At 51.8% G+C, this 14,910-nt stretch overlaps 1 long non-coding RNA gene across 1 annotated transcript; it reads left to right on the forward strand.

Annotated features, from left to right (window-relative positions):
* The first annotated feature begins 758 nt into the window (after nucleotides 1-758).
* LOC309856641 lies at nucleotides 759-8,543 on the forward strand. The gene is made up of 3 exons (XR_014307298.1): nucleotides 759-1,713; nucleotides 7,666-7,797; nucleotides 8,299-8,543. It is a non-coding gene; the product is annotated as an uncharacterized lncRNA (long non-coding RNA).
* Nucleotides 8,544-14,910: the final 6,367 nt, after the last annotated feature.

Consider the following 14,910-nt stretch of genomic DNA (forward strand, 5'->3'; position numbering starts at 1 on the left):
TTCCAGTTCTTTCAGAGGCTCCACGTGGTTTGGCAGGAAAACCAGCACGTGCATCCCTGTGGAGTGTGAAGGACAGGAGTCTTGGGGGTCTGGGCTTCCTTCCAGGGCGGGCTTCCTTCCAGGGTGGGCTGGAAGGCGGCGACGGTGGCACTGGAACAGGACAAGTCTCCTGTCAAGTCACCGTGCCAGTGCCGAGCTGGTAATCACTGGGGCGCACACAGTCTCCATCCCCCTCTGGTTCCAGGTGCCCAGGGTTGGTCTCAGGAGGTCGCTGTCCACAGGGACATCTAGAAGCCAGCTGAGTGGGCATCAGTGGAGGAGAAACTTCACCGCTCACTCCGCTCCTTTCTCCAAAGTGAATTGGTCAGAGCAGGAGGACACACCATCCTGCTGTGGCTCCACCCGCAGGGGACCCTCCTTGTGGGGCGGGCTGGGGGCTGTAGAGCGAGTTCACCTCAGCTCCTATTTAGGGCTCCTGAAGGGATGGAGGCCAACTTCAATTTCCATCTTATTTTTGTATTTCCTAGGAGTTTTTATTCCTGTCATCTTTCTTCATTATTACAGCTTTGATGAGCAGAAACCCTTCAGGCCAGCAAGATTCAGGGGGAATTATTAGCTCTTCAAAAGCAAGAACAACTTTATAGGCTTAAGAGACAACTCGAAGACCCCTTGCTAAGCCTGCTTGGTTTTACAAATGAAGAAACTGAAGGTCAGAGAAGGGAACCGACTTACCCAAGGTCACACAGGGTGCCGGGTTTTGCCCCTGGTGCCTGCATCTCTCATGTGGCCTCTGTCTGGAGGGGGAGTTGCTCCCTACGTCTGAGTCAGTGTTTTCCTGTTGGCCCTACTGTGGGTTAGTTCTCTGCAGCTTCAGATGGTGTCCAGAGTATTCCAGCACTTTCTGGGCCACCAAGGATGATGGTGGCAACTCACACACTGGCCTGTGACTTCCCTTTGCTGTCTGTCAGATTACTCTCTTCTGTGGTACCACCTGGTGTTGGGGTGTGTGGCCAAAGCAGTGGTTTGATCCAGGAGCATGGGGGTCACAGTGTGGGCCCCCAGATGCTTTCACCGCCCTGCCTCACCACCTGCCCCCGGCAGCTGTGAAGCTGAGTGTTTGAGTGACCGACGGGCCTCAGGATGGAGGCTCTTCCTGGGCTGCCTAATCCCCTTCTTGTCTCTTCCTGGGCCTCCATTTAGCTCTGCTGTTAGACATTCCCCTGGATGGGCTGACTGTGGCCACGAGCCTGCGCCTCTTCCTGCCACAAGCAGGGTCCAGGATTTCCCAAGTTTCAGTGGAAAGCACAGGCTCTTTTTTCCTGCCACTGGTCCTGGCTGCACAGTCTCCTCCCCAGTTCGTTTGGTTTGGGTGGTGGTGACATGGAAACACAAGCTGTGTTCTACACTTTACATACAGCAGCTTCTTAAATCCTCAGACCCTGACATCCCTCCAGTCTGACGTCTCATGAAGATGGTCTTATTAACTTGGTCTGCATTAGAATCGCAGGGGCTACTTTTTTGAAATGCAGAGTTCTGGGCCCCCCAGGATCTACCACCCCAGACTCTCTGGGGACAAAGCCCAGAAGATCCGCACTTTAACAAACTCCTTGGACAATGTGTAAGTAGCAGGTGTTTGAGACGCTGCACTCAAGGAAGGCTGGGGAAGTCATTTGGTCTACAGCTGTGCACCTCGCAGAACCTGGCACCAACCAGGTACTAATAAACTGTTCATTGGACGAATGAATGATGCCCTATCCCCGAACTTGACCCTGGTCTGTTTGTTTGGGGACTTCCCTCCCAACCCATCCTTCAGACCGCTCGCCAGCTACTTGCACACCTAGTGCAGATGTGACAGGTAATGCTCTCTCCTGCTCTCAAATACTATCATGTTAATGCTGCTTCAGGTATAGTCAAGTTCAGGGAGATGTAACACATAATCTCAGGTTAGAGAGGTTAGTCATCTTTAAAATTATTGTGTGTGTGTGTGTGTGTGTGTGTTGCCTATGTTAAGTGTTTAAGGGGTTCAAAAGAAGGATGTCCTATTAAATTTGGAATTGTAAAATTATTGGAGGAATTAGCTGTCCCTAGCCAATATATAATGCACAAATGCTTCATTGTTACCGTGTCACTTGCTGGACATAGAACACACATGATTTGACAGGAAAATGTTTTTTAGGAGAGCTCACTGTGCTGAGGGAAGCACGGGCTGAGGAGGGGGCGGGCTGGCCCTGCCCGGTCACCGGTGGTCTCCGGGTCGGCGCGGACGCCCAGTGGTGCGTTCTTGGAAGGCCTATAGTTGCAAAGATGTGGATAATTTATACGATGTTTAACTATCTTTTAAATAGCCAGTTTTTCTTGTACAGTGGCTGGGTTTCCATAAAACGGAGACAAGGCCTGCCCATTTGGCTCAGTTCTAGGGGGCCAGGGCTGTAAAGTTAATACCCTGAGAAATCTGTGGTGCTCCGGCATTAAACCCAACACGGGACATAAAGAACCAGGGCTGCTCTAAGCCATGGCGGTGGAAAGAGATGAAGCAATCTTTGCAGAGGAAAATCATCCTGAGTGGATGGGAAAGGGCCTCCGTGCACAGCAAGACGGAGAACTCAGAGAGAGATGGGTGGGCTCTGTACCCCGGCAGTGCGGCGGGGTCCCTGAGAAGCCAGCCACGGTATTTAACCATTGCAGGACCCCAACAGTCAGGGATGTATTGAGAGAGAGAGGGAAAATATTCACTGGATAGTTTGATTCATGTGTTTATCCTTTGTGTGCTCGTTCTCGTGGCCGACTTGGCTTCTGGGAGAGCAGGTGCCGGTCCTCCCTGAAGACAGGCAAGGCCCAGGAGCGCAGAGAAGAGAAAGCGTCTCCGGCCACGGGGCGCTGCAGCTCTGGGTTCCTGACTGGGCTTCCAGGCCGGGAGGGCAGAGCAGCCTGGGTGCTGCGAGATTCGGACCCCGGCTCCTGACCATCACGCTCGATGCTTTTTTCTGCTTCCCCAGACCACTTTTTCCCCGGGAGTGGGGGCAGGGGGAGCTTAGACAGATACAGAGATTTATCTGACCAAGGCACCTTCTGTCCCCAGCCTGAGTGGCTAAGTCAGAGACCTCCAGGTCCGCAGGTATCACCTTCTCAGGGGGCTGTAACTGAGTGCCTCGGCTGTGACAGAAGTATCTGTGAGGGCACAGAAGCTCTGTTTGGGGGCAGGTCATGGCCAAGAGGCTACTGAGTGACCGAACACAGTCGAAGGACCAGTCCTGAGGGGGTGGTGAGGGACTGAGCTGCTGAGGAAGGCGGCTGGGGCCTCTGGTAGCCTCTGGAAAGTCTGCAGAGAAAGAGAGGCCCGGGTGTGCTCTCTCCAGAGCTTTCAAGGCCCCTGACCCTGGCCTCTGACAGAAGTACCTGATAGTTTCTTGTGCTCCTCCGGGACCACTGGTATTTCCTCCCGTGGTGCAAAGCCCAGAGGAAAGTGGAGACTGAGGGACGGGGCGCAGGGAGGGTTTGGGCGGGGGGAGGGGGAGCAGAGAGGGCAGGCGGGGGCAGGGTGGACAATGACAGCTGAGCGGCGAGCGGCAGGAGGGGCTGGGCTTCGGAGGCCAGCGGGGCACAGAGCAGGAAAAAGTCAAGGCCAGGATCCCAGATGTTGGAGGTCTTGACGCTCCCAAAGGCCAGCAGAAAAGGTGGGAATAAAAGGCCAGCAGGGCAAGTGTGGCCGTCCCCTGGAACTCGGCACCGCTTTCTGAAAGCACCCCCCCCCCAGAAGGCCCAGTTGGGGTGGGGGTCTGTGTCAGAACCGGCTCCCTGACCCCAGGGCCCCCCAGCACCCGCAGACTGGAGATGAACCGCTGGGAACATGTGCCTGGGGCTGTGTTTCTCCACGTGCTTCCTCCTTCTGCTGACTTGCCCTCTTCCGGGAAGCCTGCTGGCCACCAGAGCACAGCTCGCAAGGTCTCTCTGGGGCTTCAGACCCTGGCCTCAGTTCTAAGGGGACAAATGCAGCTGCTTGAGCTGCCACCCCTTGCAGTCAAGGTGTGGGCTTCCCACGGCTCCTTGCCATTGGCCATCGCCTGGGGCCCCCAGTCTTGTCTCATCCGAGCAGGTGGGCTCCTAGAAGGGCAGGCAAGGTCTCCGGGAGCAGCTTTGCACTGTGAGCACTACAGGCCGGGTGCCGGGGCTGCACGGCCCCCAAAGATGGTGGTGGGGCATTTGGGTCACTGGGGGGTCCTCGGGTCCCATAGGGACCAGGCTCCTGCTGCCAAAGGGCTGAACTCAGAACCCCTTCGAGGTCTGAATCTTCGCCCTGAAAAGGGAAGAAAGCGTGTTCTGCAGGGAGATCCACCTGTCAGTGGGCTTGTCTCAGTATCTCACCGGGCACGGGGACCCTTTCTTCCTTACAAAACACACTGGACGCCACTCTACTCTGTAAATCCCGAAATCTAACCCGTAACCCACAGATTACGGCCAGGCTGGGGGTTAACTCCGGACTCCGAGAACCTGCTCCCCCAGGGAGCGTCCGCCGAAGGGATCATTCAGGAATTCATAAAGTATTTATTGAGTGGCCCCCGGAGCCCCACCTCCCTTTCTTAAGGTAGAATTGAGGCAAAGTTTCCAAGACAAGCCCGCGATTGCGGCTGTCACCAAACAATGCCATATTTCTTTTTTTCTCTTAAATTCTAGGGATCATTCCCCGTAAGAGGGCAATTTGTCTGTCAGGCAGGCAAAACAGGGGCCGCTCCCTGCCCTCATTAAACTGACAGCACGGTTATTAGCCGAAAACGAAGCCCGCCCGCCATGAAGCTAGCCACTGTTTTATGGTGAGCGCCAGGGAGATATTTTCAGTAATTAATTTGATAAATATATTAATTATGAATTGAGTTGACAGTACAATCAGATTGTCAGCCTTCCAGACAGCCTCTTGTGATAAAGCTCTGTGATGAAGTGCTTGGATTTCAGACCTGTCATCCCGCGGGGCAGTCCCTTATCACCGTCTGCCCATTCACTATCATTTCCTGCGCGTTGTAATTAAATGGTAGCTTTCTGATTGGGAGTGACTCCTCAAACTTAATCTCTCTTTCTTTTCCAGCCCGCTGGGGGAGGGGCACAAAAAAGCCCTTTGTTTCAAGGGATTTTTAATGTTAAGAAGCAGTTTTCTTTCCCCCTCTCCTTTCAGTGCACCTATCTGGTCCCACGGGGGCCCCTCTTGGGGTGGGGAAGGAGGAGCCTGGTGGGGGGGGGGGAGGAGCTCAGGCCACAGAGGGGCCATGAAGGGCAGGGGGCTGCTTACTCGTCCTGGGCAGGTCACTGCTCCTCTGTGGGCCTGTTTCTTCAGCTGGAGGAAGAAGGGGTGGGCCAGAAGGGTTCCGTAGGCTTCCCCGGGCCTGAAATTCTGGGCTCCTGGGGACTGAGCAACTTTGCAGGCTCCCCTGCCCTCCAGAGCCCTGGGAAGGAGAGAGGGGGGAGGGAAGGAGAAGTGAGCCAAGTGTCAGCTGTATTTCTGCAGGACAGGTCATTCAGGGAGTCCCTTGCCAGCACTTTTGTCCCCCCTTTTGATGAAATTAATTATGAACACTGCCCGGGGTCATTTGACTCCGGAGATACATGTCAAGATAAAATATTTCAGAAACACTTATATTTAATAATTTAATATGGCGGTTCGCATTTGGGTGCAACAAAGGGAATTATTGGTAATTGCATATTTTAAAGAGACAGGAGGAAGCCCAGCAAAGTGGGGGGACCACAGGACAAAATGGGGAAGGTCGTCAGAGGTTTTGTTTTAGGGGGAGGATCTGTGTTATTTGGGTACCTTGTATGGAAATCAGCTCCTGACATCTTTTGAGGGGGTAACATCCAGGGCCCCAGGTGGCCCGAGTGGGACAGAGAGAGAGAGAGAGGACAGTGGTCTGAGGGGTAGTTGTTCTCCGCCTGGAAGTCATAGAAAATCTGTTATCTGGGACTCAGAGGCTCGGAGGGGTCACACAGCTGAGGAACAAAAACCCCGAGAAGCTTGGTGCCCCCAGGTCGGGGTTTCCATGGAAGGAAGAGCAGTTCTGCGTCCGAATCCAGCTGCTGCTTGTCTGCTGTGCCTCAGTTTCTCAGAAAACTGCCACTGAACTACCTACCTCAGACTAATGCTTTTCGGAGCCCCCGAATCCCGGTGGAAGCCGAGGGGTTGTGCACAGGGGTCCAGCGGTGCTCGGTGGACACGCACGCGTGCGCGCACAAATGCCCAGACAATGAGCGCCGGGGCCCTTGGCTGCTCGGCTCTCTCAGCCCTGCCTGCCTCCCTGGCTCCCTTGTGAGGCTCTTCTCCGTCCATGGCCGAGCGAGTGGCCAGTGCCCCCTCTGCAGCGTGGCACAACGGGTTAACACCCCACAAGGGCCCAAAAAACCAGACTGGTCCCGCTCCTCCCCCGACTCGTCTTGTGGCTTTGGCCGCATCGCCCTTCGAGGCCTGTGGTTTTGGCCTCTCTGAACTGTGGGCAAACAACGTGCCCGAGGGAGCTACTCAGGTAGGTGCTTGTCCAGGCCGGGTGGGCTCTGATGCTCTGGGGCCTGCCCCGTCCGGTGAGGTGAGCAGGCCAGTCCCTTGCCTGCTCTGGGCCTTTGTCCTCTCATCTTTAATGTGAAGATGTGGCACTCCGCCGTTGGCAGTATCAGGGGAGAGCCGTCATGGCCCGAGGTCCACAGCTGTTCCATACTCAAAACTCAGCTTTCTCCAGAAACCACGCGTCCTACTAGAAAATTCAGTTTTTGTCTATCACCTAGAAAACTCGGGCCCCATTTTGAACAGAGCCTAGGGCCCATGGCCATGAGGAGCCGGGCTCAGATTCCCAAGTAGAGGAGCACCCCCCCCCCCCCAATTTACGGCTCCTACCCACTAGGTTGCATGCACGGGAGTCATCCCAGTGCAAGACGAACCGAAGTTACACCCTCCTGAGACTGCGGCTGGAGGCAAAGCCCCGTAAGTAGGACAGAAAGTTGTAAGATGACGTAAGAAAATGATCACTCCCCCTAGAAGGATTTCTGTTCATGTTTCTTTCATGAACAAACGCACACTTACTTTTTTTCTAAAGTTCCAGATTGTGATCCTTTTCTTTACTTTTCCAAGAAAACAAAGGTACTAGGAGCACAACCCGAGTTGAGTATTTTCGTTTGTCCGGTCATACTCGAATCTGTATTTTAACATGTTCCCATTATATTTCAAAGAGGAGACATGATTGCTATTGGGGGAAAAAAAAAAAGGTAAGACCAAAGACAGGGTATTGTCTATTATCCTACCGTCTACCCCAGAAATGCTCTCGTCGGAGCCAGCCAGGTGTCATTTATTAAATCCCGAATGAAGAATCATAAGCTTCTTTATTTTATACCAGAAGCGACCGGTAAGTGGACGCAAATTGATTCTGGAGAGGATGCTAAGTGATAATCCTTCCCAGGTTCCCAGTAAAGAAAATATACCTATTTAAGGGAATTTTCAACTTGGGTTTGAACTTGCTGATGCCTTTTTAGAGTCCAAGTGGAAACTATGGAGCTTTTGTGTGTCCATCAGATAGCTTTGCTTAATGCCGAGGGAGGAATGGTAAATATGCAGAACGCTTTGATGTTAATACCGACCGGGCCTCCGGAGGGGCGGAGGAGAAGGCGGTTGACACCGTGGTTTTCATCCCTCGGCAGGGATCGAACGGATGCTTGAAAATAAATGGCACCTGTGGAGAAAGTGCTCTGTCCCTGACTCTGTCATCGGAGCCCGCATTCGCCACCGCCAGCTCGAGGGCCCTGGGCTCCGAGCTCTGCCTGCAGGAGAAGGTGAACGCACGCAGGGGATAAAAGGCAGTGACTCACTTCGTTTTGTTCTGTTTGCCAGGGAGCCTTTCTGATGAGCTCAGGCTAATCTTCTGCAGGCGGGGATATGAAAGGGAAAAGCACTCTCTAGAAATGAATAGACAACTCTACTTGGCTCAGCTGCCTGCCTCACCGGGCCTCAGTTTCCCCATCTGTAAAATGATGGGGTTGGGCTGGTTGAGGTCTGAGATGCTGTTCTTTGCCATTGTTTAGGAAAAGGAAGCTGTCAGAGTGACCCCTGGTTGGGGATGGGCCGTGGGTAGCTTGTGCAGGAGCAGGACGGACCCCTGCTGAGGGGTCTGTCTCAGCCTCCCTCCCCCAGCCCAAGAGCCAACCTCCCTTCCCGGTGTGATGCGGTGTGATGCGGTGTGATGCGGTGTGATGCGGTTGGAGAGGGAAAAGTAGGACACAGAGGGGGCGCCTGGCACCACCCTGCAGAGGCTGTACTGCTGTCGGGGGCCCTAGGGCTCTCTCTCTCTTAGCCAGGGGATTCCTCTTCTGCTCCGGGAAGAGAAAATGGGTCTGAGAAGGAACCATCATCCTACAAGGCAGAAGACCGCTCCCAAACCAGCTGACCTTGGCTGTGTGCGGGTTGGACCTTTGCTACGTGACGCCCAAGGCAGGGCCTCTACCCAGCCCCACCTGCTGTCTGGGCCACAGCATGACTTTCCGGGGCCCTGAGCTCCTTTGTCCTCCTGGACCCTTTCCTCCCTAAAAAATACAGATTTTGTTTCACAATTGCCTCAGAATGAAAGTGACTAGGATCCGGGCTGGATTCATTATTATATATCCCTTATTCTCAGATTCATTTCTCTTTTCTGATTTTAAGAAAAAATATTTGTGTGTGTGTGTGTGTGTGTGTGTGTGTGTGTAGACCCTTAAAAAATGTCACAGGCCCTGTGTGTAGCGAATATATTGACCACACTCACTGTGCTCCCTAAGAAGACATCCCTTTTCAGAAGCAGAGAGCCCTTTGGATTTGCATTTCCATTAACTAAAAACCTGTCCGGGACTGAAGGAGATGGCAGCTCTGTGCTCAGCTGACTTGTCTACAGGGGACAGTTGGGGCCACCCTGGCATCAGAGGCCACCCAGCCCTGAGCAGGAGGCCTGGTGCAGTGGGACAGTGTGTGCTTCGGGCTCAGAAAGGCTCTCATTTCTCCTACTGCTCTTCCTATCTGAATGACCCTTGCAACTTATTTTTTCTTGGCCTCAATTTCCTAATCCGGAAAATGAGACTAATGCCACCTTGACCATAGGTCTCCTGAGCCATGTGGCACTGGGTAAGTGGCATTGTTGGAATGTTCCATGTCCTGTGACCTCAGGATCCCTGTCTTTCATGAAACCACAATGTGCATTTGTTCCTAGAATCCCAAAAGGGCATCACAGTCCAGTTCTTTGCCTTGGGGATTAGTAGGCTCCAGCAGGGGTTGACAAGGGGGATTTTTGTTTTTCTTTCTTCAACAAGAGATTTTCCAAGCAAATCAACAGAAATGTTTGTATGGGAACAGAAGCTCTGGGGACTCTTCTTGAATTCCTTCTATTAGTTCACTGGCAACAAACTTCTTATAAGTTAGCCAATCTCAACTCATAAGACACTGTGCACGGTTCAGCCCTGAATCAAATCAGCGAGGGGTTCTGAAGGCTCCTGTAATTTTGTGCAGAAACAATGTCTTAAATTAATATTTTCTTTGGTTCAAAAGTCTGCCTGTGCCTTTGGCTGAGTTCTCGGGCTGCGGAGGACCAGGGAGTAACTCTGGCCAGTGGACCATGCTACGTGGGGACAAAAGCCCCACATACACATCAATAATGAGAAAATATCTCACCCGGCGGCATTAGTCCACCAAAAATGTTTTACACCAGTTGAGCACAAAAATCAATTCTGAAGTGCAATATATCACGGTCATAAATTACATGTGTCCAATCAAGAAAGTGAGGGAACTGGGCAAAGGTGAGGACAAGAGAGTGCTCACTGGAAGAGGCGGCTACTGACTGGCCCCGCTGTCATGCCTGGGACCCCATCAGCATGTTCCTCTGGGTGACAAACCCGCCTGCCCCTGACTCCGTGGGGTGGGACGCCCAGGCAGGGTGGAGCGCGGGCCCCTGCCTGCACCACTGATTTGTTCTAGAAGAGCCTTGAACTCCCCAAGCGGCCCTCATACCTGCTCTGCCCACTCTGCCTTTGGATCTGTCTCGACTCTAGGTTAACACAAGGGAAGGCATCGTCTTGGATTGCCTAGTCCCCCTTCCCTCGGAGTTTCTGTCTGGGGTGTCCAGCTTTTAATGGGGCTACATTTTAGGATCCGTAGTTGTTGTTGAGTGGCAGCAAAAATGGCTTGCCAATGGGAGGATATGTGTTTCCTTTTTGGAGTGGATGGGCTTAGGAAGTCCTTGAGATGAACCCCCAAAGTGGATTTGCTTTCCCAGTAACCAGTGGGGAGCCCACGTGATGCTTTCCATAGACCAGCTACCCCCCAGATCTGTCCTGCCCCAGGTCCTTTCCAAGGACCAGCCCCCCCTGCCCGGCTACTGCCTATCTTCCCCAGCTCCGGTCAGCCTATAACTCCGCGGGACTAGTTACAGTGGGTGGTTAGTGCTTCCCCAGCAGCCTGTGCAGCGCCCTGTCTGCTCTGGACAAATCAAGAAGCAGCCCAGGCTGGGAAGCAGACGCGCATTTGTCTCCAGGCACAAAGTACTCTCCCGTACCTCAGTGACGTCGCCCCACAGACCCAATCCATTTTATTCTATACCGTTTTATTTTCAGATTCATTCCATTTCAGTGCCAGAATGAACCTTAGAGTTTGTCCTGTCTGGCCCATTCTTTGTAGAGATGGGGAAATTGAGGCCTGCAGTAGGCAGTGACTGCTCAGGTCATAGGTTGAGGAAGGTCTAGGATTAGGGCAGCTGGAGTCCTCCCCAGAGCTGTCCTGTCCTGCCCAGGGCAAAGGTAGGGGTGCTGGGGAGAGCGCCTCCTGCGGGGAGGTGGGGAATAACACCCACAACCACCTATGCCCCATCCTTCTTCTTTTCAGCCCAAGGGGGTCTTCTTTTCCAAGGGAGTGGTGACGCCCTTCAGCTCCCACTTCCTCCTTCCTGAATGAACACCCCTCTGCTCTGTATGAATCATGATGTTAACTGGAGCCCACTGAGCAATAGGATGTCTCCAAGGCTTGGGAAAACATCCCTTAGACTAAGCTTCAACCCCGAAGAGTGACCAGATCCTGTCTGGGTGGTGTCTCTGCCTCATTTAGGAAGAAAGGAATCCAGGGAGCAGGTGACCCACCACCCACCTCTGCCGACAGCGAAGCCACGGAGCCTCTCAGCCTGGCCGAGCTCAGAACCACCTGTGTGGCCTTGACACTGTGAGCTGGGTGTGACCCCCTTTGGGAGGGTGGTTCCCGCCAAACCAAGGGCTCTGCTGACTGCCTCTCCTCTCTGAATAGGGTCGTCCTCTGAGTCGCCTGAAGTCCCCAGACCCACCCAGGGTGGCCTTGCGTGGGCAAGTGCAGAGAGATTTCCCCACTCCCTGAGTCTTCTGTGGGGCCAGGTCTGTGCTGGACCCTGAGGCTCTGTAGAGAGCAATACTCAACCGCCTTCTCGAGGGACCAGAGTTTCACAGAGGGGGTCCGACCTGCAATCAAGATGGGGTCTTCAAGCTCACAAGTCTTCCATGTGGGCATTATTTTCTCTCCATTTTAATTCATTTACTTCTTCAACCAGTATTTATTAGGTACCAGTATATGTATAGGGATGTTGGGTGAGATCCCAGGATTGAAACAGTGGCTGTTACCCTAACTCTACCGCCTTCCTGGAGCCCACAATCTAGCCACCCCCCCCCCATGCCTTTACTCAAACCACACTGAATGAGTACCTTGGGCCCTGGCAAACCTTCACAGGGGCTGACTCCCTGCCTGGGCCACCTTCCTCCTCTGTCACCAACTCCATACTATCCTTCTGAGGTCAGATCAAAAATCACTTCCTGCCTTCCAGTCTGGATGCCTTGGTGGAAGGAAGACCCTTTAGAAATGGGTCAAGCCACCCAAGCTCTCATTTCAAGGCTATGGAATCTAAAGTCCAGGGAGATCCAGATACTCCCCCAAATGTACAAAACCAAGTTTATTTGTTCATTTATTCAACTAAGATATATTGAGAGTCTTCCATGACCAAGCACTCTTCTACATGCTTGGGATTCATCTGTGAATAAAATGGACAAAAATCCATGCAGTTTGGAGAAAGAGACCATAAGCAGGCCGACACATGACCAAACTTACCAGGAGGTTCTGTGATTCTTTACTTAGAAGCCACCTTCCCCGTAAGCCTGGGATGGCGGGGGTACTGTATCTTGAGCCATCTTCCTGCTCCCTATCACTTGCCTGGAGCCTTGCACTGGGTAGTCCTTTTTTCCACATTACTATTGGATTGAATATCTAGTACACACCAAGCAGTTCTAACCACCACGCTCCCTGCTTTGGTATGGAACTGCAGGCAGGCAATGTGTATACGAGACAGTGATCCATTTCTAGACATGTGTGTTTGCATTCTGGGTTGGACAGCGAAGATTAGGGAGTTAAGAAGGAGAACCCAGAGCCTGGTGCCCCACTAGGGTCACTTTCTCCAGACCCTGTCGTATCATAAGGGCCTCAATTCCATGGACGTGAAAGGTGCTAAGGGCCTGCTATTTCTGGGCCACCCACAGAGCCAAAGCTGACATCTGGACACTGGCAGCCCTCTGCTGCCTGTTAGGAATTCAGAACCCCACTAAAATGGGCACCATCTCCACCTCCGTGTGGTCCTTATGTCTGCTCGAACCCCCTCCCACCAGCTCATGAATGGTGCTCAGAGCTAGAAGAGTTTGAAACTCTTAATTGATTATATGAATGAGCGGTTGATTAAGGAAGAAAGTCTAAGCTGAAACAGTTGATGAAGTGAAATTACGGCTCTGTCACGCAGTCATACAGGAAGATTAATGCACCTGACATCTGTGGAGCCCCCAGCATTTCAGAAATGGGTCAAGCCACCCAAGCTCTCATTTCAAGGCTATGGAATCTAAAGTCCAGGGAGATCCAGATACTCCCCCAAATGCACAAAACCAAGTTTATTTGTTCATTTATTCAACTAAGATGTATTGAGAGTCTTCCATGACCAAGCACTCTTCTACATCCTTGGGATTAATCTGTGAATAAAATGGACAAAAATCCATGCAGTTTAGAGAAAGAGACCATAAGCAGTAATAAGTTTGTAAATTACATGGTATGTTAGAAGGTGAAAAATGTAACGAAGGAAAAATAGGCGAATAAGAGGACAGGGAATGGGGCGCCTGGATGGCTCAGTGGGCTAAAGCCTCTGCTTTCGGCTCAGGTCATGATATCAGGGTCCTGGGATCGAGCCCCGCATCGGGCTCTCTGTTCAGCAGGGAGACTGCTTTCCTTCCTCTCTCTCTGCCTGCCTCTCTGCCTACTTGTGATCTCTGTCTGTCAAATAAATTAAAAAAAAAAGAAAAGAAAAGAGGACAGGGAATGCATGTGTGTTGTGGGGTTATGCGTGGGCGTGGGTGTGGGTGGAATTAAATAGTGTGACTTTAACAGGGTGGGTAGGGAAGAGTACATTGTGCAAGTGAGGCTGGCATAAGGATTTTCAGAGAAGAGAGGGAGTTTGTTTCTAGTAACATTACAGGTTCTTTGTGTGAGTACTCAGTGAGTGTGTACTTGGCATGCCGTAAGTGTTCTTCTAAGGGCAGCTGCTCTGGAAATTACTGCTGTCGCTACCATCAGTAATCTTCATCATGATTACTTTGAACTTTTATGCTTCCATCTGTAAATATTTCTTTCCTCCTCTTATATCCCTTTTCCCTCAGAATAACTAGGTGGGAAAAGCATTGGAAGCAATGAGTTCACAGTTCCCCCTTCTGCAGGTTCCACCTCCCAGGGTGGATTTCATGGGATTTCCCATCCAGAGGGATTTCTGTTGCTCCAGGATGAAGGAAATTGTTGGGAACCATTGTGGGGGTGGGGTGGGTGGTTCTGAGATTTCTTCCTACTTGCAAGTTGACGAGTTCTATAAGACCCAGGTCCTATAGGGCAATGTGATGTGGGCCAGGTGATGCCCTGCATGGGGAATGAGTTGCATTACACGAGAGGGTCACTACGCTGAGGAACCTAGAGCTTTTATAATGGGCAACAAGCCTACTTAAACTTGGCACAAAGACAGACATCATCTTATGGTACTTGTCAGTTAACAAACATTCTGTTGGCCCTGGAGGGAGACCTTACCTATTTCCCAAGGCTGTTTGTAACACAGATGTCCTTGGCAAGACTCTGGGACCAAGACAGTCCGTGCTTCCATCCTCAAGGCATGCAGAAACACAAGAGACTTGTGGAGCGTTGTCTCCCACTAGGCTTAAGGAATGAGCTGGTAAGATACATGTAACAGAGTCACTATTGGAGTTTAGTGTTTTTCTGTCTCTTGGCAACTCCAGTGAGAATCCAGGCTCATTACTTAGAGACTTCCGTGCTGCTGGCTCGTCAGGGAGGCAGTGTAGTTCCTGCCTCTGGGTGTAGTGCTGGCTTTGATACCCAGCTCTGTCAGTTTTCTGCCTGTATCCCTAAAATGGGAATAACAAGGGGACCTGCTTTAGAAAGCCATCAGGAGTTCCAAATGATAGGATGTTCCAGCAGTGCTTAGCGCAACACCAGGTATGTGACACCACCCCAGCCAGTGATAGAGTTGGCAAGGATGATGGTTTTCATGGGTCCTAAGAAACCAGTTGGAGCTGGGAGGGCTAGCCAGCTAGTAAACTGTGACCTGGCCCTCTGATGCCAGAGGTAGGAGAGGGAGAATGTGTTTATGCTTACCTACAGTGATTGCTTTGGGCCTTTAGGATTAAGTTCTGTTTCAGACTTTAATGTCCTGCAACTTGTTTATATATGTCTTCTGAAACTGTGTCATGCTCAAAGCCTGAACAAGGGTGCTTATTTCTAGAAGTCTCTTTAATAATCTCAGAGTTGAATCCAGGGTTTTCAACTGTCCTTAGATACAACAGGGTGATACATGGGCTACTGAAGATTAAATATGTCTGCAG

The sequence above is a fragment of the Mustela nivalis genome (genome assembly GCF_964662115.1).
Source record: "Mustela nivalis genome assembly, chromosome: 2".
NCBI lineage: Eukaryota > Metazoa > Chordata > Mammalia > Carnivora > Mustelidae > Mustela > Mustela nivalis.